The sequence below is a fragment of the Mus musculus genome, chromosome 19, assembly GCF_000001635.26.
Source record: "Mus musculus strain C57BL/6J chromosome 19, GRCm38.p6 C57BL/6J".
Taxonomy (NCBI): domain Eukaryota; kingdom Metazoa; phylum Chordata; class Mammalia; order Rodentia; family Muridae; genus Mus; species Mus musculus.
In genome coordinates this window covers 7970546-7996199 of record NC_000085.6, presented here as the reverse complement: position 1 = coordinate 7996199, position 25654 = coordinate 7970546, and the positions used below count along the sequence as shown (strand labels likewise).

The 25654-nt window shown below is 38.7% G+C and overlaps 1 pseudogene; it reads right to left on the bottom strand.

Moving 5' to 3' along the window:
• Positions 1 to 17860: 17860 nt before the first annotated feature.
• On the bottom strand, positions 17861 to 20465 carry Gm6386 (predicted gene 6386; annotated as a pseudogene).

The following is a 25654-nucleotide window of genomic DNA, read 5'->3' as shown; positions in this document are numbered from 1 at the left end:
CAGGAGACTTCAAATGCTGGTGAGGATGTGGAGATAGAGGAACACTCCTTCATTGCTGGTGGGATTGCAGGCTCATACAACCACTCTGGAATTCAGCCTGCCAGTTCCTCAGCAACTGGACATAGGAGTATCTGAGGAGCCAATTATATCACTCCTGGGCATATACCCATAAGATGCTCCAACATATAACAGGGACATGAAAGACCCACAACGTGAAGACTCCCCCACCTTCTGAGTCAGGAGAGGCAAAACCCCCAATCACTCATGAGAAACGGACTTGATGCAAACTGCAAGAGGATTTTTATTCCAAGAGCCCTCGATGACCCACAGTCGTACACCATGCAGGGGTAGAGGACCCTGGGCCCATAGTAGCTGGGTAAGAGGGTATTTAAAGGAAGGAACCACAACCCCAGGGAGTGGGGAGGGCATCGTTGGAAAATACCAAAAATACCAGTTAAGAGTCACCAGGAAGTGCAAAGTCACAAGAGTCACAAGGAATACCTGGTAATTGTGCAGGTTATTTCTCAAGACAGTTTCTATGAGTCTCTAACAATAGCACATTTGCATAGGGGGTTCCATGAATGGTCAGGGTGGTCCTTTTTGAACAAATACTCCCTGAACCCAGGAAGTAGGTGGGTTGAGGAATGTTGATATCTGTTTTATGATTAGAATGCCTTGGAGCATTGAGTCACAAAGGTCACATTCTCAAGCCTGGGCCTAAAGGCCTAGTTTTTATGTTTCGCTTTTTCAGACACATGTTCATAGTAGCCTTATTTATAAAAGCCAGAGGTTGGAAAGAACCCAGATATCCTTCAACAGCGGAATGGATACAGAGAATGTGGTACATTTACACAATGGAGTAATATTCAGCTATTAAAAACAATGAATTTATGAAATTCTTAGGCAAATAGATGGAACTAGAAAATCATCCTGAGTGAGGTAACCCAATTACAAAAAAACACACAGGGTATGCAATCACTGATAAGTGGATATTAGCTCAAAGGTCCAGCATTTTAACATTGAACAATGGAGTTCTGATAAACTAGAAAAGCACTGACTACTGTTACCAGTTATAAACTTAAGATTTTAAATTTCCTCTGATTATGTTCTGTAGCAGAATTTATCAGAACCATTGTACCTGGTATGAATTCCAGAGTGATGACAGCTAGGCTTTGAAAATAGACTTTTGTCAGTGACTGTTATCTAACTTTAAAAAAATTATTTTATTTATTTACATTCCAGATGTTGCCCACCTCATTGTTCCCCCTATAGTTCCTCATCCCATTCCTTCTTTCCTGGAGCTTTAAGTTTCTCCAGGATTAGGTGCATCTTCTCACACTGAGGCTAGTCCATCCAGGTGTTCCTCTGCTATATATGTCATGGGGCCCCATGTCTGCTGTATGGTTGGTGGCTCAGTCTCTGGGAGCTCCCTGGGGTCCAGGTTATTTGAGACTGCTGGTCTTTCTATTGGGTTGCCCTACCCTTCAGCTTCTTCAATTCTTCCCCCAATTCAACTATAGAGGTCTCTGACATTAGTCCAATGGTTGTGTGTAATTATCTAAGTCTGCTTCAGTCAGCTGCTCTTAGGGCCTCTCAGAGGATAGCCATGGTAGGGCCCTGTCTATAAGCACATCATGGATAGCATCAGTAACAGTGTCAGGTCTTGGTGTTCCCTAACCCCTACAAGATGGAGATTTTATAGAGCTATTATTTTGAAGGATTCTCACAGCCTTTGCATAACTTAGTCTTGAGATATACCTGACAAACCAGAACATGTGAGACTTGCTTAAACTGATGCTTCTTTTAGGACAACGCCTAGACCAGATAAGAAGTTCTGATATGCAGAACTTGACTTGCTAAAGGTGCCTTTTGTGTAACAATTAAGAGACTCTGCAAAAAGTGTTTGGAGTTCAGTCTTTGAGAGGCTGATTCCCTGCTACACGAGAAGGCTAAACTCATCCTGCAGTGTCTTTACTTCTTCGATCAACCAACTAATCAATCAATCAATCAATCAATCCCATGTAATGAAGAATAAGAAGAATCTTTCCATAATGGACTTAAAGATGCTTTTTATTATGCTCAAACATCTCTTCCCATTTTATATACAGACATCTCTCAGTACAGAGAAAACTATGTTCATTCTTTATAACCCAAGGCCATAGTTTGTGAGGTGCGGGTGTGGCAGCAGTCCCAAGAAGGAGCCAGGGACTGCAGCTAAGTCTTATGACTTGCACCTGACTTCCTCATACACCTGAAAATAAGCCACAACCATCGTGAGAGCTGCACAGGTGCACCAGGATACTGCTGAATCCATTTTGGTGGAGACATGCCCCTGCTGCCCTGATTAGCTGAAGCTGCATGCCTGGTGAGGTGACATGGCCTGCCGTGAGTGGATGAGGGCTGAGAGTATATAAGAGTGAGAGGCCTGGGTCAGGGAGAGAGAGAAAGATGGAGAGAGAGAAAGATGAAGAAATAAAGTTGAAGCGAGAGGGATGAAGACTGAAGTTTTCTGAATAAACTGCTGTTAGGACTGGTGGTCATGTAGTTCTTGCTGGTTGAGAGCGGATGTGACAAATGGTGGCCCGTACAGGAAACTGACTCCCCCACCAACGAGTTCAGAACTTTCAGCAGTCAGTGTTTGCCGGCAGGGTAAGTTCACGATAAGTGAAACTTACGACCCCAGGAGTTTGGGAAGGACCTGGGATAAAATAGAGGCAAATATAAAGTTGCCAGGAAGCAGGCACAAAGTAACCCAGGAGTTTTGGGAAGGACCTCGGATAAAATAGAGGTGAATATAAAGTTGCCAGGAAGAAGGCACAAAGTAAAAATGAAAACATGGGAGCATCCTCATCGCATCCGATTTCTTCAGCTCTTCAGGAGCTCCTTAAGTCTAAAGGTTTAAAAATTCAAAGAATAACCATAGAAAAGTTTCTTGATGAGTGCAATACTGTCATGCCTTGGTTCGCCCTCTCAGGCAACCTCACAGTCGCTTGCTGGGAGAAGCTAGGTAGGGACTTAGATGTTGCCTGGGAGCAGAGGATCTTGAAGGGAGGCATGAAGGCAGTGTGGAGGATAGTAAGAAGCTGTTTGGATGATGAACGCTGTTGTAGGGCGCTAGAAGCTAGCCAGCAAATTCTGGAGCAATTAAAAGAGGAGAGGTTGTTACAATCTGAGAAGGCCAAGACATCCTCAAGCAGCTCAGAAAGTGAAACAGAAGAGGAATTAGAGCGATTGGCAAAGAGAGTGGAAAAAACCAAATTGTACCCTGACTTGGCTAGGCAAAAAGGGGAGAAGTCGAAGGAAGAGGGAAATGAGAATGAGAAAGGAGACACAGTATCATCAGGTGGACAGAAAGGACAAAACAAAAGAGTCAAGGCAGAGGAGGAATGTGAATTAGCTTCTGCTCCCCCTCCCTATGCCTCCTCGACAGCCGCCTATGGGCGGACCTTCTGTCTGGAGGTTTGGAGAGAGGTTAGACTCTCCTTGCTGGGATGTCCTATTTTCACCGACCAAGCAGGGCAGAGATATCATGAGCCTCTAGATTTCAAAGTAATCAGGAATTTGGCTGAGTCCGTGCGGACATGCGGATGTGACAATAGTTCTTTAAATACCTGGAAGATATGAGTCTATCCAGCTTTGTCACAGACAGCTGTTAGCGACCTTTTCTACAATGTGGATTTCAGTATAGATTACAAAGAGGGGCAATGTTAATATACCTAAAACATTTATCTATTTTGTAAACTAAAATAAAAATCATGTAAACTTTATAGAGTCTAGGGAGACATAAACCTTGGATCCCCCTCTCACAGATAAGACTGACTCCAATAGGTGCTTTTTCTACAATGTGTATTTCAGTTCAGACTACAAACAGTGGTTATGCTAATATACCTGAAGCTTCTATTTTTGCAAACTGAAACAAACAAACAAACAAACAAACAAACAAACAACTTGTAAATTTTAGGGAGTCCAGGGAGTCTTAAGACTTAGAATCCACTCTTACAAATCAAATGGACTCCAGATAAGTGCAGCCTGTTTTCCTACCTGCCTATTCCTAAGGGTATGTATGATCTCTTACCACTCCCCTGTTCTTGGAACTCCTCCTTTCCCCAGACTACCAGAACTGTCACCTGAGAGCTTGAAATGCAACACTTTCCTTAAGTTCCTAAACTTTAATCTCTGTACCTAGTCAATATCTGCCTCAGCAGTTTTCCACTTGACCAACAGACTCTATCTAGGAATCAGTGTGGAGTATAAACTGTTTCAAATGTCTTCGAGCCCGATATTTGCTGAATGCTGAGGTGAACCAGTCTAGCTGATGTAATTGCTCCCCATTTCTTCATCTGGATCATTGACCCAGATGCTTTTGATGAATGCTCAATTGCCTGAATCCCCTCCAAGTCTTTGACTAGCAATCCAGCCTTCAGTAGTAAATAGCTACAGAAGATAGTACATCATCCTTTATCCCTGAAATTCACTGGCATAGGGGACAAAATGTTCCCCTATAATGCTTATTGGTATTTAACAGGAAATGTACCTGTTAAGACCAAATAGACTCAGACCTATCAACAATACTTTTACAATATGGAAACTTGTAGGGTGGGGTTCATGCTCCAAAGGCACCACTCTATTCCAACTTGCATTAGGCTTATCTTTAACCTTATACTGTTGAAAACAAGAGTAGGTTGCAATATTAAATCTTTTGGTGCTTTTTTGATACTCAAATTGCCCTTTCAGTATCTCCTTTTCTTTGCCTTTTCACTTTAGAATTTTACAACTGTGATCACTAATAACCATTGTTAAGGCACAGGCAATTCTACTTGCCTGCTCTCTAGGACCTAGCAATTGGTTCATCTGCCCCTGCTGCAAGAATGCCAGGTACAACAGGTGTTCTAGGTGTGTGCTGCTGATAAATCTACCATCAGTCATACCAGTTTTATTTATTTGTGTTCCCTCTCTCTGTTGTCCCTGTGTGCCCTCTATGCCCCCTTTTTGTCCTCATAGCTCTCTCACTGCTGACTGTCTGTCTGTCTGTCTGCCTGCCTGCCTGCCTGTGTACACATCCACTTGTCTGCTTTTATTCTTTGCCAGGTCCTCACTCCTTTCCTCCATCAATAAATGTCTTTTGTATCAGATCTTCTGTATAGTGAATTTTTTCAGGGGTATATATGGATAGCCTGCCAAAGATACCCCCTAGCTGTATTATATTTCACAACAACCATGCAATAGAATCAATGTTAGGTTCTCTTGAAAACTCTGACAATGATATTAGTACAAAACCTTTGAATTTGGCCTCTGGCAGATTTCTAGGATAAGGGCAGGAAACAGACACATTCTATGCAAAACATCACAAGAATTGTCACTATCCCAGTAGCTAATATTTTTGCCTTCTGTAACCTCTTGAGCTGAGCCTCCATAGTCCTCATTAATGTCAGCACTATTGTCTTCCAAGCTTAAATATGAGCAAATACTAAGTGGAGCTTAGTAGATACTAAGATATGATGGTTTCTAGTCCAAAGTCTCCCAAATTTTCCACAATTCTCCAAAAACCTGAATAACCAGGCCTGTGACAGAAATAAACCAACTTCTGCTAACAACTTTTGTCTTAATTAATTTTTATCCATGTGAAGCGACACCAGAACAAAGATAACCAATAGAACAACATATTAAATTTAGAGTTTGCTTACAATGTCAGGGCATGAGTCCACATTCATCCTAGAAAGGAGCCTGGCACCATACTGGCAGGCAAAGCACTGGATCAATAATTAAGAGCTTATATCCTTATATGCAAGGCCAAGACACAGAGGGACAGAGAAAAGCTCACTGGAAAGGGAATGACCATTTTCAACCTCTAAACCAACCCCCAGTGAAAAATGTCCTCCAACAAGGTCACATATCTTAATTTCATCAAGTTCAATCTACTGAAAACCAACCATTCAAACATATGAATCTGGGAGGGGCATTCATATTTGAAACAGCATGTAGACATTGTTTTACTATGGAGGAGTGTTTAACTAATTTAATTTTAATTTTTTTCTTAACTCTTTTAACAGTCTTCAATATTAAACACAATATACTGAATAAAAGTTAAAGTGGGTCAAGTTGGAGCCTTATAAATTGGATGTTCTGCAATGCATAAAATGTTATAGTTTAAGTTTTTATTTTCTGAGATTTGCATATCAATGTCCATATTTGTCCATGAGGCATTGTGTAAAAAAATACTTTTAAAAGTAAATCTTTCATAAATTCATTCTTTTAATAGCTGGGTAGTACTCCATTGCATGAATGTACCACATTTTCTGTATCCATTCCTCTGTTGAAGGGCATCTGGGTTTTTTCCAGCTTTTGGCTATTATAAATAAGGCTGCTATGAACATAGTAGAGCAAGTGTTCTTTTTTAAAAAATATTTCTTTTAGGTATTTTCCTCATTTAAATTTCCAATGCTATCCCAAAAGTCCCCCATAACCTCCCCTCCACTCCCCTACCCACCCACTCCCACTTTGTGGCCCTGGCATTCCCCTGTACTAGGGCATATAAAGTTTGCAAGTCCAATGGGCCTCTCTTTCCAGTGATGGCCGACTAGGCCATCTTTTGATACATATGCAGCTAGAGTCAAGAGCTCCGGGATACTGGTTAGTTCATAATGTTGTTCCACCTATAGGGTTGCAGATCCCTTTAGCTACTTGGGTACTTTCTCTAGCTCCTCCATTGGGGGCCCTGTGATTGATCCAATAGCTGACTGTGAGCATCCACTTCTGTGTTTGCTAGGCCCCGGCATAGTCTCACAAGAGAGAGCTATATCTGGGTCCTTTCAGCAAAATCTTGCTGGTGTGTGCAATGATGTCAGCGTTTGGAGGCTGAATATGGGATGGATCCCTGGATATGGCAGTCTCTAGATGGTCCATCCTTTTGTCTCAGCTCCAAACTTTGTCTCTGTAACTCCTTCCATGGGTGTTTTGTTCCTTAATTCTAAGAAGGGGCAAAGTGTCTACACTTTGGTCTTCGTTCTTCTTGAGTTTCATGCGTTTAGCAAATTGTATCTTATATCTTGGGTATCTTAAGTTTCTGGGCTAATGTCCACTTATCAGTGAGTACATATTGTGTGACTTCCTTTGTGATTGGGTTACCTCACTCAGGATGATGCCCTTCAGGTCCATCCATTTGCCTTGAAATTTCACAAATTCATTCTTTTAAATAGCTGAGTAGTACTCAATTGTGTAAATGTACCACATTTTTTGTATCCATTCCTCTGTTGAGGGGCATCTGGGTTCTTTCCAGCTTCTGGCTATTATAAATAAGGCTGCTATTAACATAGTGGAGCATGTGTCTTTTTTACCAGTTGGGACATCGGCTGGATATATGCCCAGGAGAGGTATTGCGGGATCCTCTGGTAGTACTATGTCCAATTTTCTGAGGAACTGCCAGACTGATTTCCAGAGTGGTTGTACAAGCTTGCAATCCCACCAACAATGGAGGAGTGTTCCTCTTTCTCCACATCCTTGCCAGCATCTGCTGTCACATGAATTTTTGATCTTAGCCATTCTGACTGGTGTGAGGTGGAATTCAGGGTTATTTTGATTTGCATTTACCTGATGATTAAGGATATTGAACATTTTTTCAGGTGCTTCTCTGCCATTCGGTATTCCTCAGGTGAGAATTCTTTGTTCAGCTCTGGGCCCCATTTTTTAATGGGGTTATTTAATTTTCTGGAGTCCACCTTCTTGAGTTCTTTATATATTTTGGATATTAGTCCCCTATCTGATTTAGGATAGGTAAAGATCCTTTCCCAATCTGTTGGTGGTCTTTTTGTCTTATTGACGGTGTCTTTTGCCTTGCAGAAGCATTGCAATTTATGAGGTCCCCTTTGTCGATTCTCGATCTTACAGCAAAAGCCATGGCTGTTCTATTCAGGAACTTTTCCCCTGTACCCATATCTTCGAGGCTTTTCCCTACTTTCTCCTCTATAAGTTTCAGTGTCTCTGGTTTTATGTGAAGTTCCTTAATCCACTTAGATTTGACCTTAGTACAAGGAGATAGGAATGGATCAATTCCCATTCTTCTACATGATAACAACCAGTTGTGCCAGCACCAATTGTTGAAAATGCTGTCTTTTTTCCACTGGATGGTTTGAGCTCCCTTGTCAAAGATCAAGAGACCATAGGTGTGTGGGTTCATCTCTGGGTCTTCAATTCTGTTCCATTGGTCTACTTGTCTGTCACTATAACAGTACCATGCAGTTTTTTATCACAATTGCTCTGTAGTACAGCTTTAAGTCAGGCATGGTGATTCCACCAGAGGTTCTTTTATTCTTGAGACGAGTTTTTGCTATCCTAGGTTTTTTGTTATTCCAGATGAATCTGCCGATTGCCCTTTCTAATTCGATGCAGAATTGAGTTGGAATTTTCATGGGTATTGCACTGAATCTGTAGATTGCTTTTGGCAAGATAGCCATTTTTACTATATTGATCCTGCCAATCCATGAGCATGGGAGATATTTCCATCTTCTGAGATCTTCTTTAATTTCTTTCTTCAGAGACTTGAAGTTCTTATCATACATATCTTTCACTTCCTTATAGTCACGCCAAGATATTTTATATTATTTGTGACAATTGAGAAGGGTGTTGTTTCCCTAATTTCTTTCTCAGCCTGCTTATCCTTTGTGTATAGAAACACCATTGACTTGTTTGAGTTAATTTTATATCCACCAACTTCACTGAAATTGTTTATCAGGCTTATGAGTTCTCTGGTGGAATTTTTAGGGTCACTTATATACACTATCATATCATCTGCAAAAAGTGATATTTTGACTTCTTCCTTTCCAAATTGTATCCCCTTGATTTCCTTTTCTTGTCTAATTGCTCTGGCTAGGATTTCAAGTACAATGTTGAATATGTAGGGAGAAAGTGGACAGCCTTGTCTAGTCCCTGATTTTAGTGGGATTGCTTCCAGCTTCTCACCATTTACTTTGATGTTGGCTACTGGTTTGCTGTAGATTGCTTTTATCATGGTTAGGTATGGGCCTTGAAATCTTGATCTTTCCAAGACTTTTAATGTTTCCTGGTTCTTTAAATTGGAAAGCTTCACTCTCTTCATTTTTCTTTTTCTTTCTCTTTCTCTTTCTCCTCTTTCTCTTTCTCTCTCTCTTTCTCTTTTTCTTTTTCTTTCTCTTTTTCCATTTTTATTAGATATTTTCTTTATGTACATTTCGAATGTTATCCACTTTCCTAGCTTCCCCTCCAAAAATTCCACTATCCTCTCCTCCCCCCTGCTCCCCAACTCACCCACTCCTGCTTCATGGACCAGACATTCCCCTCTACTGGGGCATAGAACCTTACTCTCATTGATGACTGACTAGGGCATCTTCAGCTACATATGCTGCTAGAGCCATGAGTCTCTCCTTGTATTTTCTTATTTGGTGGTTTAATCCCAGGGAGCTCTGGGGTTACTGGTTAGTTCCTATTGTTGTTTCTCCTAGGGAGGTTGCAAATCCCTTCAGCTCCTTGGGTACTTTCTCTAGATCCTTCATTGGGGACCCTGTGCTCTGTCTAATGGACAACTGTGAGCATCCACTTCTGTATTAGTCAGGCACTTGCAGAGCCTCTCAGGTGACAGCTATATCAGGCTCCTGTCAGCAAGCTCTTGTTGGCATCTCCAATAGTGTCTGGGTTTGGTGGTTGTATATGGGTTGGGTGCCCTGGAGGGGCAGTATCCGGATTGTCATGCCTTCATTCTCTGCTCCAAACTTTGTCTCTATAACTGCTTCTATGGGTATTTTATTTCCCCGTCTAAGAAGGATCGAGATGTCCAAACTTTGATCTTCCTTCTTCTTAAGTTTCATGTATTTTGCAAATTGGACCTTGGGTATTCTAAGCTCCTGGTCTAATATCCACGGATCAGTGAGTGCATATCATGTGTGTTCTTTTATGACTGGGTTGCCTCATTTAGGATGATATCCTCCCGGTCCGAACATTTATCTAAGAATTTCATGAATTCATTGTTTTTAATAACTAAGCAGTACTTCATTGTGTAAATGTACCATATTTTGTATCCATTTCTCTGTTGTGGGACATCTGGGTTCTTTCCAGTTTCTGGCTATTATAAATAAGGCTGCTATGAACATAGTGGAGCATGGGTTCTTATTACAAGTTGGAGCATCTTCTGGGTATATGCCCAGGAATGGTATTGCTGGATCTTCTGGTAGTATTATATCCAATTTTCAGATGAACCGCCAAACTGATTTCCACAGTGGTTGTACCAGCTTGCAATCCCACCATCAATGGAGGAGTGTTCCTCTTTCTCCACATCATCACCAGCATCTGCTGTGGCCTGAATTTTTTATCTTAGTCATTCTGACTGGTGTGAGGTGGAATATCTGGGTTTTTTTTGATTTGCATTTCCCTGATGATTAAGGATGTTGTCCATTATTTAAAGTGCTTCCCAGCCATTTGGTATTCCTTCATTGAGAATTCTTTGTTTAGCTCTGTACCCCATTTCTTAATAGTGTTATTTGGTTTTCTGGATTCCGGCTTCTTGAGTTCTTAATATATATTGGATATTAGTCCCCTATTGGATTTAGGACTGGTACTAAGTCTGTACCAGTACCATGCAGTTTTTATCACAATTGCTCTGTAGTACAGCTTGAGGTCAGGCATGGTGATTCTACCAGAGGTTCATTTATTGTTGAGAATAGTTTTTGCTATCCTAGGTTTTTGTTATTCCACATGAATTTGCAAATTGCTCTTTATCTTTGCCAATCTGTTGCTTGCCATTTTGTGTAATTTAATGTATCCTTTGCCTTACAGAAGATTTGCAATTTTATGAGGTTCCATTTGTCAATTCCTGATCTTACAGCACAAGCCATTGCTGTGGTCACCACTGTCAGGGCACTCACAGGTCACAGGTCAGCCTGTCACATTGGAAGCTAGCATGCTCTTGCAGCAGTCTGTGAAAAAAGCAGAAACATTCCCCCTTTTCCCCACATTAAGTATCTGAACAGGATCATGCCATGTGCCAATAAGTGGATCCCTTTATCTCATGAGTATGCCTGATTATAGGGTGCCATAGACACTCAGAGAGATGTTTGGCATTTAAATTAAAAAGATATAGATTTAAAGTTCCACAGTACTGTTTCCTTGAGAATTATAGAAATCTCAGTAACATGGATAACATTAAATTGTTGACAAAACATCTCAAATGCTTGGCTGTGATAGCCAGTTTTAATTTGATTTGGAACACCAACTTTAAGAAAAAATCAACACAGGCAATGACTAACTATACTTTTAGTTGCTTTTCTTGTTAAAGCAGTTGTAATTAGAAAGACTAAAAAGGTATCACTAGTCACATGTGCATAATTTTATTTTTCTAAAGTCAAAAATGAGCATCTATTTGCAATAATTGATTAAGTATAAGTCCTCAAGAATTAACACCAATGTGTGGAACAGGTAGAAACTGAGGACACTGAGAGCAAATCTTTACAATATGACATGCACCTTTATTTATTTATTTATTTATTTATTTATTAATTTATTTTAAATATCAAATTATTATTTCAATCCATTACTATTTTGATGATGTAAAGAATGAGATTATATGGTTAATTATTTTTGTATAAGATCCATAATCTACCTGGGATATAAATCTAGCGTGGCATTGCCTTAAGAGGTCTTTTCCAGGCAATCTTCAAGATTTTAAAACACCATCTACAGCACATAATTTAATTATCTGTGCTGGACCAGGTAGAAACTCAAAAGAATAAACATGTGATCCAATTCACATATACTTTTCTCCCATATAAGGGTTGTTTTTAAATACAGTAAATGGGATGCATGCATGTATGAATTTATAGAAGATAGAAAAGCATGCATATAAGCAATTAACTTATTTTTAGGATGAATATCAATTTTATTTAAAATGATGGTATGCAATAGGTCAAATATCAATATTCTGCAATAACCAATTGCTGTTTGGAGCAAGGAATTCTTAATTCTTAATTAGCACCACAGCAGCCTTATAATAGGATGTTAAAACTTTGAGGTGAAGAAGGATGATTTTACATTAATGTTTATTCTTGCCAAAAATAGCTATGGACACATTTAATAACAATAACTAGAATATGTAGCTAATATTTGATTACCACCAATTACAATCGATACCAATGGATTACAGAAGTTTCCTCTACTTTCTGTTAAATCCTTTTTGATTCTCTCCAGTTAATTTGAATCTCACTTGATAGCACCTAACAAAGGCTTAGTTTCTCCTGTGGTGAATTTAAGGTGAGGTCTTAGCCAATTAACATCTTCTGGAAGCTTTTGAAAATAAAATTTTGAAGTAAATTTGTACCAATTTTCCAGTATAACTAAAACCCTAATTATTAAAAAAATATTGCCTCTGAATCTTATGAAGCAACAACTATTCCCCAGAAGTTTAAACTTTCCTTTAGAGACATTAGCTAATAAAATACTTTCCACTTAGGAAACAATATATACTGAAAGATTTAAACTTTTTGCTTCTTGTATTGAAGCCTGGACAATGAAAATTTCTTACATAATATAAGACTATATTAGCCATACCTAGGGGCAAAAACCTCTAATAGTCACTAGTTTACTAGAAGTAAACTCTTTACAAATAGAAAAAATAAACTTTCAAATCTATAATAATTTTATATGAAGTAGGCAAGCTATCTTGTAATGCCTTTTTAAGTTTTATAGCCTGATTGACCTTTTATAAATCTTGAATTTAGACTTTATTATAAACAACACCTGGGTAGATCTGAAAGGAAAATGTTGTTTAGCAACCTCCCTGAAGGCAGGGAGGGGTAAAGTTTCAAGAACTTCCCTAGGCTCAGTCTGCAAAACACAAGAAACTTTGCACAAATTTCCCTGAGGCTGCTCTAAGCTTTGTATCAACCCAAATGTATATATTTTCTAATCTGAGCATCTTGACCCTCCTGCAATGAGGACAGATTCCAGAGGAACAATTTAACTGTCTGTTGATGCCTCTGGTTTTGAACAATCTTTCTTAAGATGACTTATACCTTAAACACTTTCTTTTATGACCTTTTATGGTCCTGCAAGGCCGCAACCATAGCCAAACTGATTGTGTGAGGGTCTAATTTCTGCACAAAGACGAATATATCTAGTTAACTCTGCCTTGCTTTGTATGGCTGAATGGCCAAAGTGAGCAGCATTAGCACTCTTATAAGATGATTACTCTTGTAATAATCTTAATTATGAGTGAGTTAAAAATCTTAAGCTTTTGATTAAACTGCAAACTGCAGTCAATGGGACACTGGCCATTTTAACCATAATTTTTAAGTTTCCGTTGCAATATTAGAATATATCTCTAACTTTTGGTAAGTAAGACCCAATTTTAACAATTTATTCTCCTTAAAATCAATACTAGAAACATCACGATCACGTTATAAAGTTTGGCTGCCAATTCATTAATGCATGACAGTTTAAATTTTAATGTTCCATTAAAGAGACGTTGTTTTAAAATCTTATCTCTATAAGTCTACTTTTTAGGATGAGAATTACATAAAATATTATCTCAATTTAGAAGTATCTTTAGAGGAATAGTTTTCTGGGCTGGTTTATGTCAGGTGCTTTTGTTTGAAAATGACTCTAGCCCTGAGTTACTACTTTTAAGTTAACTTTGTAACCAGTGTTACATCTTTTTAATCATACCCAAATAACTTATAAGCCAATTCTCTATGACCAAGATATGCAGATCATATTTATACCTTTAAGACCAATCAAAACCAAATGAAGTGACTACAGGAATCTTATAAATTTAGATCAATCAAAGAATTTTACGTTTTATAGCTATACTTATAAGATAAAAAAGCGATTCGTCATTTGCTAAACACAATAATCACAACCTTGCAGAGAATTTTTTAGGAAAAAATGACTATCAGCTTATTTGCCTTAGAACTAAGAGGTTGCAGATTCCTTTTCTTTAAAAAAGTTTTTTTTAAGCAGGACCTCTCTTGGTGTGCTTGATTTATGGCTAAAGTAAGGGGCCTCTCTCAGCTTCCTTTGTGCAAACTGAGAGTGAATCAGCAGGTAAAGTTTTAACCATTTATTTTTATTTTACTTTTCAACATGAAACATAAAACAGTCATTCAGACAACGAAACAATCATTCAGACAACTAAACAAAAGACATACATGAATTGACACGTGATTGGTGCACCAAACATTAGACAATTTAAAGAGGGTAGAGAATTTCTCCTGTAGGTGCCAGAGAGAATAAAATAGGGCATCCCCCGATTTCTTTCTGTCCCTGGGAGAGTTCTAAAATCCATTTTCTTTTATCCCTTTCTTTCCTTTCTTGCTTGTAAGAGGCAGGTTGTCAAACCAAGATTAAAATCCAAAATTTTCTAACAGCTTCTGGCAAGCATCCAAAACTAATTTATTTAATCTGAGGGCAAATTTTTGAGAAAACACACAATCTCTATACACTAAATGTCTCAAGTAGCCTAAAAGTTTACCATGCTGAATCTTTTTGAAGCCATCATCAGTCCACACTTAGTCATATATTTTGTAGCCATCTGCAAAAACGCTCTCTATTTTCTGCAACCAGCAAAAATACCATTTATAGAATGAATTATATATGTTTTAGGAGATGATTTAACTTGCAATAAAGCCTTTTCTACGAATTTTTAGCACAGTGTAGGTTTGGGAAATTGTAAATAAGGTAACAGTAAGAAGTGACCTATATTTTGACCTTTATGAAGTCTCTTTTTATACTTTGACCATAATTTAACCATAACTTTTAATTTTACCTAAAGTATCGGAATCCACAACTAGAAGTTTTTCTTATAACTGGAGCTGTGTCCTATAATGAGCTCCACAGTTTCTGGACGGGGCTAAGAGACTGCCCCTTTAGTTTTTTGTCTTACCTGCTTCTTAGTGAGCAGAGTCCCATCCTTATGGGACTTTGATTTACATTCAATTTTCCAGTGTTTGTCACAATGCTGGGAGGGACCCAAAGGAATGCTCTTCTTGTCTCCTGAGAGATTTTTACAATCTTTTCCCAGGTGCCCCGGTTTTTTCCAACCGAAACATGTAATTCCATAAGTAGCGCCAAATTTCTTCTCTTTCCTTGCTACAGCATAAGCTATCCCCTGAATTATGGCTGGTGAGGCATCTATACATGCTTTAATATAATCTTGTAGGGAACTTGTCTTACAGATTGGTCTGTTCAGGACTTGGCACGAGGTATTCATGTTTTCCCAAGCCAATTGTTTTATTAATATATCAGTTCCTTCCGAGGGAGGAAGTATCCTACCTGCTTGCTTCCAATCCTCCAATGTTAAGCTTCCCTCCTCTGGAAACCAGGAACTAATTTTTTGCACGAAATTATAAAATTTATCTGAGACCTTTAGGCTTCTGCCAGACAACATGTGCTTAAAGACTGACAGAAACAATGTCTTCCCTTTTAACTTTTACTGACCCATAATAAAACTTACTCATCTCTTAACTGATGTACGAATCAGTTCGTCTTCAGCACGGTCACGACGAGATCCTATCTTTGCCTGAGAAAATAAAGAATAGAAAGAAAAAAGAAAGAAAAATGAGTAAAGACTAACCTGCTCTTGTGTCCCTTGTTCAGGCGCCAAACCTGCCGCAGACCCTCTGGGTCCCTGTGTCTGCGTGGAACGGGTCTCTCGAGCAGGTGGGCAAAGCGTAGGAATTGACAAATAGACGCACAAGAGAGGTTGTGTAGAATCTGAATGTAATGTCTGGTCAAGCATTAGACTGTTTTATATTACAGCGAATTATCAGGAGCTACAAATCACAATAAGACAAGGTACACTGAAATTTACCAGATACAACAGAAAGGAATTTGTAGGAACTAGATAATTGTTTACAATAGAGATTACCAGCCCCGCCTAGGATCAGCCTAATGCCAGGCAAGAATTTCACACTTTAGTGTTAATAGCACCAGGGGGTTTTAACTCTTGACAGACCTCAAGAATAATGTAGTATCACGGACCCCTAAATTCTTAGGCCTTGTAAAATCTTATCTTGTCTGGAGAATTCCCCATATATCAGGATAGTATATCAACTTACTCTTGGCATGGAATGTAGCCTGTACTAAAGATTTTTATCTCAGTGAGATTCCCAGGCTCTTTCTGCAGACCAATTGAGTTAATGGCTCTGTCTATTGTAATGCTTAATTAGTTCCTGAGTAGGTTAAACTATGTTGCTGTAAACTGGGATCTTGGAACACTGGGAGAGGCTTTAGCTATGTCAAAATTCAATCTTAAAAGGCACTTATAATAGGGCAATGCTTAATAGAGGGCACGTGGATCCATACACTAGACTAAAGCGGGAGTGGAAAATTAATTTTATCGGTTAGGGGGCTTGCCGGACTCCAGGAGGGAGTTTCCTTGAAACCCTTTTCCTCATGGCCAGCTTCCAAGCTTCCGCTTATCAAACTGACCCAACTGGAGAACGTGGCTTTCGACAGACTCCAAGAGGGAGCTTTTGTGAAACTCTTTTCCTCATGAGATAGATTCCAAACTTTCGCCGGTCAAGCTGACTCCACCAGAGTACGTGGCAGAGAAAGGGTTTCTCTGTATAGACAGCCCTGGCTGTCCTGGAACTCACTTAGTAGACCAGGCTGGCCTCAAACTCAGAAATCCACCTGCCTCTGCCTCCCAAGTGCTGGGATTAAAGGTGTGCGCCACCACCTCCCAAGGAGTACATTGTTATTAGTGCCTTAAAAACAGAATAGTGACTGTCCTTCTTATAGGACTGGGAATTAAATACTTTTGTGGGTAGCATTTGAAATCTAAGAGGTGCATGCATGTTTTTTAGAGAGTAATTTTAGAGACAGTTAACAAAATATGTTCATTATGGATATAATATTTTGCTTGGTCTTACCTATCCCCTGGGAATTGCTCATGATGTAAGTTATATTTAGTAAAGTTAATTAAATCATAGTAAAATCTTTACATTGATGGCAACAAAGGCTGTGATTTCTGGAAACAAGAAAGTTGAAGTATGGTTTATAGGCACCAGGCGTCTTGTCCAGCATTCATTGCTAGGAAGTAGAAATGGAACTAATTGTTTATCAAATTTCTATCAATGATACCAGTTCAGTGCGCAGAAAAATCTTAGTCACCATTCAAAGATGTTAAGATAATTTAACCTTCTTTGATATAGCAGCAGATTTTAAATTTCAGTGTATACATTGTATGTACATACACACGTGTGCACACACACATTTAAAGAAGTTGATTTTAGTGTTTGGGAAAGATGCTTTAGACAATGTGGCAAGTGACTATAAGTGAAGGATTTCAATCTGGTTTTCATGTAGAGGGTGGAAACCACAGTTTAATGCCATGGTAAACCAGGATAGTTCAATCCATATGAGTAGTCTAAGAATCCCAAATTTATTGCTAAAAGTTGTATGTTAAACTCTAGTCTGTGCTTTTTTTTTCTGCTAGCTTCATTCACGTCTCAGTGTGTCTTGTTTGACCATGAGTAGAAGTCCTCATTCCTAGAAAAGTAGAGTTCAGGCAGGAAAGGAGATTGATGCTCCCAAGGTTTACCTTGGGTCATCTATCATTAATTTATTATTAGCATCCCCAAAAGAGTTATACACCGAGTATACAATATTTCATGTTTGACTTATCAACATTAACCCTAAGATACATCAAAGCTGAAGAAAAAGATGTAATAAGAAATCAAAATACTGACAAAAGTTGGGAGCATTATTTTTCAAATGCCAAATATTTAGTGCAAACCAAAAATACTAATGAGATTTACAGGCACTGTATATATAATATGCAAAGGTTTATAAAGGCTTTCTGGGATTTTTTTTGTGTTTTAAAAAACTATCAAATATATTTCTTACAAATATAAAGCTTCCTTCTCCCATCTAAGAGCAATTAAAAATCTTTGAAGTTTATCAAAACTCAATACAGAACACAGGTGAAACAGACAAATTCATTTTCGTTCTGGAAAAGAATAACAACTCAGTGTTTAAGATGTCAAAAGACATAACAAATACCACTGTCTAGAAACCACTTGGAAAAAAACTGTCATCAATGCCTTTGTTCTTCAAAAGTCACCATCCACAGCTGAACAATTTCTATTCAGATACCCTATTGAAGAATGGGTCAGAATCCATCGTTGTTCAAATTCATTAACTGTGTCTTGCATCTTCATTAGCCTTTGGCTTGGACACTTCCTCTGTCTTGGAAGAGTCCTTTATTTTCTCTCTATCCTTGGATGCTTTGGAAGTTGAAGTCTTCTTGCTCTTCTCCTTTGCTGTATTCTTTGAGGTCTCTGTAGTTGAGGGGCAGCCACCCAAATCTTCTGAGAGGGCATTAATGGGGTCCCGGTCCTGATCAGGTTTCTCTGTTTTCTTAGTCAGTGGCTTCTCTGGTTTGTCCTTCCCATCATTATCCAAGAGATTCCTATATTCAGGGGGGATGGTGTCGTCTCTTTCTCCCAGTTTCTCGCTTTCTCTGCTTTGACTTTTTTCCTTCACTTTATCATCTAGTGGTTTCTTCTCATCTAGATCATGCTGTCTTTATCCAAGACTGTCAAAAAGTACAACCAAGGCATCATCGAGTCTTTATCTCTCTGCTCAGTTCCAGGCAGTGGGGATGCTGCATGGGTGCTTGGAGCAGGTGTATGGGAAACACTTCAGAAATGGCAGCAGAAAGTTTGGCACCTTCAAATTCAAGAGACGATATATTTGCCAGACTGGAGAAGTCCTGAGATGACACATCAAGAAGGAAGTCATCTTTTAAGGGTGCAAGTTGTTCCTGGGATTCTTTGGGCAGGAGTGGTTTTCCATCCTTATCCTTGACTTCTAGTCGATAATCAGGAGGCACCGTTTCTTCTTTTCCACCAAGTTTTTCGTGCTCTTCTTCTTTAGCTTTCTCCTTGACATTATCCTCCACAGATTTTTCATATTCTGGATCTGCTTCCATTATCCCCAGACTTTCAGCCAAGGCTTCAACAGCATCTTCTGGCACCAAGCCCTTCAAGGATTCAGGTTTGGGTGGTGCTGACTGTATACTGCACATGGAGGCCCAACGCACAGTCTCCCTTAGAGGAGTTTGGGATGTGTCATTAGATTTCTTTTCAGCTGGCATAGATGGTTTGTCTTGATATGTAGATCAGCCAAAATCTGCTGAAAGCTCCCCAATCAGCTCCGACTCACTCGGGCACTTAGATGTTTCTTCAGGCTCTGGCAATGGCGGTTTTCCATCTTTATCCTTTGCTGGTTTATAACCTGTACTCAGCTGGGGCTGTGTCCTCATCTTCACCACACTTCTCCTGTCTTTCTTCTTTTGCTGTTGCCCCTTTGACTTGTTCAGCATGGCTAAAGTGGCTCTGAGGATGTGGCTGCTGGGTGCCCAGTGAATCTGACAGAGCCTGAAGAGCTTGATCATTTATGACCCCCTCTTCCACCTTCCTTTTCTTCTCCTCGGGGGGAACAGAACTTCTGGTCACTCCTAGAGACTGAGCTTTGAAAATTTCCCCAGTAGACTTCTCTTTCTCACTTTGCTTTCCAGTTGAAGAATTATAGGTGAAATCAAATGACAAGGCAACTATAGCATGGTCAGTCTCCATAGGTTTAAGAGAGTCTGGAAGAGGTCGTGTGATCCCTTCATCTTTTTCCAAAAGTTTCCTATACTCTGGAGGAATAGTCCCTTCTTTTATACCCAATGCCTCAAGGAGGTAGAATCCATTGGGTCCAAAACTACTGGTCCAGTATATGGTGGATCATCTTTGTTAGTATCTTCACGTTCACCTAAGGTGTCTATCAGGTCATCCAAGACAGCATCCATGACTGACTTGTCAGATGGCTTGCTCGGTGTGGAGTGCATAGGTAAAGCTGGTGTGAATGATTCATGTTCTTTTTTCTTACCAACCACTTTGTCCAAGGCAGTGGCCACAGTTCCACCTCTAGCCACAGTCTCTCCAGCAGCAGAAGGAACACTTGAAATTTTGTCTTAGATTCTGATGGTTTCTCTGACACCATCTGTTCATTTGGTCTGGAAAGTGCTTTTTCTTTATGAACATGCTTACTTCCTGTATTTGATGTGTGCTTGGGAAGATTTTTGGGCTCTGACTCTTCCTTTGACCCTCCTTTTGACTTTTTCTCATAAACCACAGGTGGCAGGCAATCTCCTCTGCTTGACTACACCTCTTTTGTTCCTTTCTCACTTGATTGTGACTTCTCAGACTCTGTTTTCACAGTCTTAGTTTCTGTGGTACTGATACTGGGAGAAATGCTGGTGGCAGCAGAGGAAGCTGTCACCTCTTTGGATCCTTTCTTTTCTCCTGGTTTAGAAGATGATCCAATATTCTTTTCATTAACATGTGTCTTGTACCACCAACTTGCAAATGCCATGGTGACAACTCTGACTTGCTCTGCTGGGAACCTCTCGAGAAAGCAAAACGTGCACCACGATGACTCTCCTCTTAGCTGAGACCTCTATTTGTGACTATTTTGAATCGTGTTGTTTCCCTAATTTATTTTTCAGCCTGTTTATCCTTTGTGTAGAGAAAGGCCACTGACTTATTTGAGTTAATTTTATATCCAGCTAATTCACTAAAATTGTTTATCAGGTTTAGGAGTTATCTGGTGTAATTTTTGGGATTACTTATATAATCTATCAGATCATGTGTAAATGTGATATTTTGACTTCTTCCTTTCCAATTTGTATTCCTTTAATCTCCTTTTGTTGTCTAGTTGCTCTGTCTAGGACTTCAAGTACTATATTGAATAGATAGTGAGAGAGTGGGCAGCCTTGTCTAGTCCCTGATTTTAGTGGGACTGCTTTAAGTTTCTCTCCATGTGGTTTGAGGTTGGCTATTGGTTTGCTGTAGGCTACTGGTTTTCTGTATATTGCCTTTATTATGTTAAGCATGGACTTTGAATTCCTGATCTTCCTAAGTTTTATCATGAATGTGTGTTGGATTTTGTAAAATGCTTTCGCAGCATATAATGAGATGGTCATGTGGTTTTTGTCTTTAGTTTGTTTATATAGTAGATTAGTTTGTTGGATTTCTCTATATTGAACCATGCCTGAATCCCTGGGATGAAGCCAACTTGATCTTGATGGATGATTGCTTTGTTGTGTTCTTGGATTCAGTTTGCTAGACTTTTATTGAGTATTTTTGACTTGATATTCATAAGGGAAATTGGTCTGAAGTTCTTTTTGTTTGTTGGGTCTTTGTATAGTTTAGGTGTCAGAGTAATTGTGGCTTCATAGAATGAATTGGGTAGAGCACCTTCTGTTTCTATTTTGTGAAATAGTTTGAGGAGTTTGAAGGTCTGATAGAACTATGCACTAAACACATATGGTCCTGGGCTTTTTTTGGTTGGGAGACTATTAATGACTCTATTTCTTTACAGGATATGGGTCTGTTTAACTCAGTAATCTGATCCTGATTTAACTTTGGTACCTGGTATCTGTCTAGGAAGTTGTCCATTTTATCCAGGATTTCCAGTTTTGTTGAGTATTGGCTTTTGTAGTCAGATCTGATGATTTTTTTGGATTTCCTCAGATTCTGTTGTTACGTCTCCTTTTTTATTTCTGATTTTGTTAATTAAGATACTGTCCCTGTGCCTTCTATTTAGTCTGGCTAAGGGTTTATCTATCTTGTTGATTTTCTCAAAGAACCAGCTCCTGGTTTGGTTTATTCTTAGTACAGTTCTTTTTGTTTCTATTTGGTAGAATCCAGCCCTGAGTTTGATTATTTCCTGAAGTGTACTCCTCTTGGGTGAATTTGCTTCCTTTTGTTGTAGAGCTTTTAGGTGTGCTGTCAAGCTGTTCATGTATGCTTTCTCTAGTTTCTTTTTGGAGGCACTCAGAGCTATGAGTTTTCCTCTTTGGACTGCTTTCTTTGTGTCCCATAAGTTTGGATATGTGGTGACTTCATTTTCATTAAACTCTAAAAGTTTTATTTCTTTCTTTACTTCTTCTATGACTCAATTATCATTGAGTAGACTGTTGTTCAGCTTCCACATGTATGTGGGTTTTGTCTTATTTATGTTGTTTTTGAAGATCAGCCTCAGTCCATGGTGATCTGATAGAATGCATGAGGTTATTTCAATATCTTTGTATCTGTTGAGGCCTCATTTGTGACAGGTTATATGATCAATTTTGGAGAAGGTACCATGGGGTGTTGAGAAAAAGGTATATCCTTTTGTTTTAGAATAAAATGTTCTATAGATATCAGTTAAATCTATTTGTTCCATAACTTCTGTTAGTTTCACTGTGTCTCTGTTTAGTTTCTGTTTCCATGATCTGTCCATTGATGAGAGTGGGTTGTTGAAGTCTTCCACTATTATTGTGTGCAGTTCAACATCTGTTTTGAGGTTTACTAAAGTTTCTTTAATGAATGTGGACACCCTTGTATTTGGATTCTAGATGTTCAGAATTGAAAGTTCATCTTGGTAAATTTTACCTTTGATGAGTATGAAGTATTCCTCCTTATCTTTTTTGATAAATTTAGGTTAAAAATCAATTTTATTCAATATTAGAATGGCTACTCCAGCTTGTTTCTTGGGACCATTTGCTTGGAAACTTGTTTCCTATCCTTTTACTCTGAGGTAGTGTCTGTCTTTGTACCTGAGGTTGGTTTCCTTTATGCAGCAAAATGTTGGGTCCTGTTTACATAACCAGTCTATCAGTCTATGTCTTTTTATTGGGGAATTGTGTCCATTGATATTAGGAGATATTAAGGAAAAGTCATTGTTGCTTCTTGTTATTTTTGTTGTTAGATATGGAATTTTGTTCATGTGGCTATCTTCTTTTAGGTTTGTTGAAAGATTACTTTCTTGATTTTTCTAGTGCATAGTTTCCCTCCTGTTATTGGAGTTTCCCTTTATTATCCTTTGAAGGGATGGATTTGTGGAAAGATATTGTGTATATTTCATTTTGGCATGATATGCCTTGGTTTTTCTGTCTGTGATAATTGAGAGTTTTGCTGGGTATAGTAGCCTGGGCTGGCATTTGTGCTCTCTTAGGGTCTATATGACCTCTGTCCAGGATCTTCTGGCTTTCATAGTCTCTGGGGAGAAGTCATGTGTAATTCTGATAGGTCTGCCTTCCTATGTTACTTGACTTTTCCCCCTTACTGCTTTTAATACTCTTTGCTTTGTGCATTTGGTGTTTTGATTATTATGTGTTGGGAGGAATTTCTTTTCTGGTCCAGTCTACTTGGAGTTCTGTAGGCTTCTTGTATGTTCATGGGCATCTCTTTCTTTAGGTTGGGGGAATTTTCTTCTATAATTTTGTTGAAGATATTTACTGGCCCTTTAAGTTGACAATCTTCATTCTCATCTATACCTATTATCCTTATGGTTGGTCTTCTCATTGTGTACTGGATTTCCTGGGTGTTTTGGGTTAGGTTCTTTTTGCATTTGGCATTTTCTTTCATTGTTGTGTCAATGTTTTCTATGGTATCTTCTGCACCTGAGATTCTCTCTTCTATCTCTTGTATTCTGTTTGTTATGCTTGCATCTATGGCTCCTGACTTCTTTCCTAGGTTTTCTATTTCCAGAGTTGTCTCCCTTTGTGATTTCCTTATTGTTTCTACTTCCATTTTTAGATCCTGGGTGGTTTTGTTCAGTTCTTTCACCTGTATGTATGTATTCTCCTGTATTTCTTTAAGGGAGTTATTTATGTCTCTCTTATAGTCCTCCATCATCATCATGAGAAGTGACTTTAGATCCATATCTTGCTTTTCTAGTGTGATGGTGTATCTAGGACTTGCTTGTTTTCTATTGTATCTTCTACACCTGAGATTCTTTCTTCTATCTCTTGTATTGTGTTGGTGATTCTTGCATCTATGAGTCCCAATCTTTTTCTCAGGTTTTCTATCTCCAGCATTGTCTACCTTTGTGATTTCTTTTTTGATTGTACTTCCATTTTTAGATCCTGGATGGTTTTGATCAATTCCTTCACCTGTTTATTTGTGTTTCTTTAAGGGATTTTTGTGTTTCCTCTTTAAGTGCTTCTACCTGTTTGCCTGTATTCTCCTCTATTTCTTTTATTGAGTTATTTATGTCCTTCTTAAAGTCCTCTATCATCATCATGAGATCTGGTGTTAGATCATAATCTTGCTTTACGGCTTTGTTAGGGTATTTAGAGCTTGGTATGGTGGCAGAACTGGGTTCTTATGAAGTCAAGTAGCCTTGGTTTCTGTTGCTTATGTTCTTGTGCTTGCCTTTATCCATCTGTTTATCTCTGGTGTTAGCTGGACTTGCTGTCTCTGATTAGAGCTTGTTCCTCCTGTGAGCCTGTGAGCCTATCACCTTGGGTGTCTCCACACTCCTTGAGGACACGTTTTCTCTGGGCAGTATTGGTGTGCAGAAAACTATGGCATAATTAAGCTCCTGGGCACCGATGGAAACTGGAAGGATACTGTCCCCAGCTGCTCTGTAGGTTCTGCATCTGGAAATTCTGTTCTTATAAAACCTACTAACTTATGATAAATTGTTAAAGATGATTAAGACATGAAACTTAATAGTTACCTTAGAAATGATTAAATTATTTATTGTGTTCATAACTATACTAGTCAAGCCAAGTTAAACTGTAATTACAAGAATAAGCTTTATTTAGCCTACGACATATGTTTTCAAGGTGAAGCTGAATAAAATTAGTATGAAATCAGATATACTTAATAGATTATACTCCTTAAATTTTCCTGAGATCTTCTGATTGTGACATTTAACATTTTAAATGGAAGAATCTTCCTGAGATAGAAATGTCAGATCCTACAGGGAATCCAGGGAATCCTAAGATCACCCTAACAGTCAAGGTGGCACTGACTATTCCACCTATATTTTGGTATTACTAACTACTGGGGAAATCTTCCTCATGTCTCACCTTCTACCAGGGCTCTGCACAAGCTGTGGACACTGTTGAGTTGATTGCTCTACTTTGCCTGGTTCTCCAAGTTTCTCCTCCATAGGAAAATCTCTCATACCTATGTCTGAGAGCTACTGTGTGTGGCAGCTGAAGATCAAATTATCTTCTATATAACAACCAAAGACTGATCACTTCTCTTGATATAGCCATAGAGACAATGGTAGCCAAATCCACCATCTAGATAGTAGATAAGTTTCTATCATTTTAATTGACACACAGGCTTTTGGATTATACTTCCTGCTATAACTTATTCTTGTCAGAACTCTGATGGCAGTGATAGCTAGGCTAACTATCTTTGTAAGTTTAACAACACCAAGAAACCAGCTCTTTTCCCCAAAGCTGCAACTATCTTGTTACTTCATTTCATTATGTACCTTCAGGCCTTGCTTTTTCTAGAGCTACTATGTCTTCAGCTGAGAAAACCAGACAGGTTTGCCTTGCTAACTGGCTTGATATTAAAGATGGTAAACAGGTTTCAGATGTAACTTTTTACTATGTCTATTCAAAAGAACTTGCTTTGCAATGATTACTCTTAGTAATAACTACTTTATCTCTGGTAAGTGGTTAAAACTGTTTTAAGTTTATGTAAGTTCAGAGGGTCTAAGAAAGTGTTTTAAGGAACATAAATGCAAGTTTTAATGGTATAAGAAAGTGCTTTAAGGAAATAAAATGTTTCAGATTTACTCCCCCCTTTACATTATTGTTATAGTAATATTTCAAAAGTTCAAAGTTTTAACATTG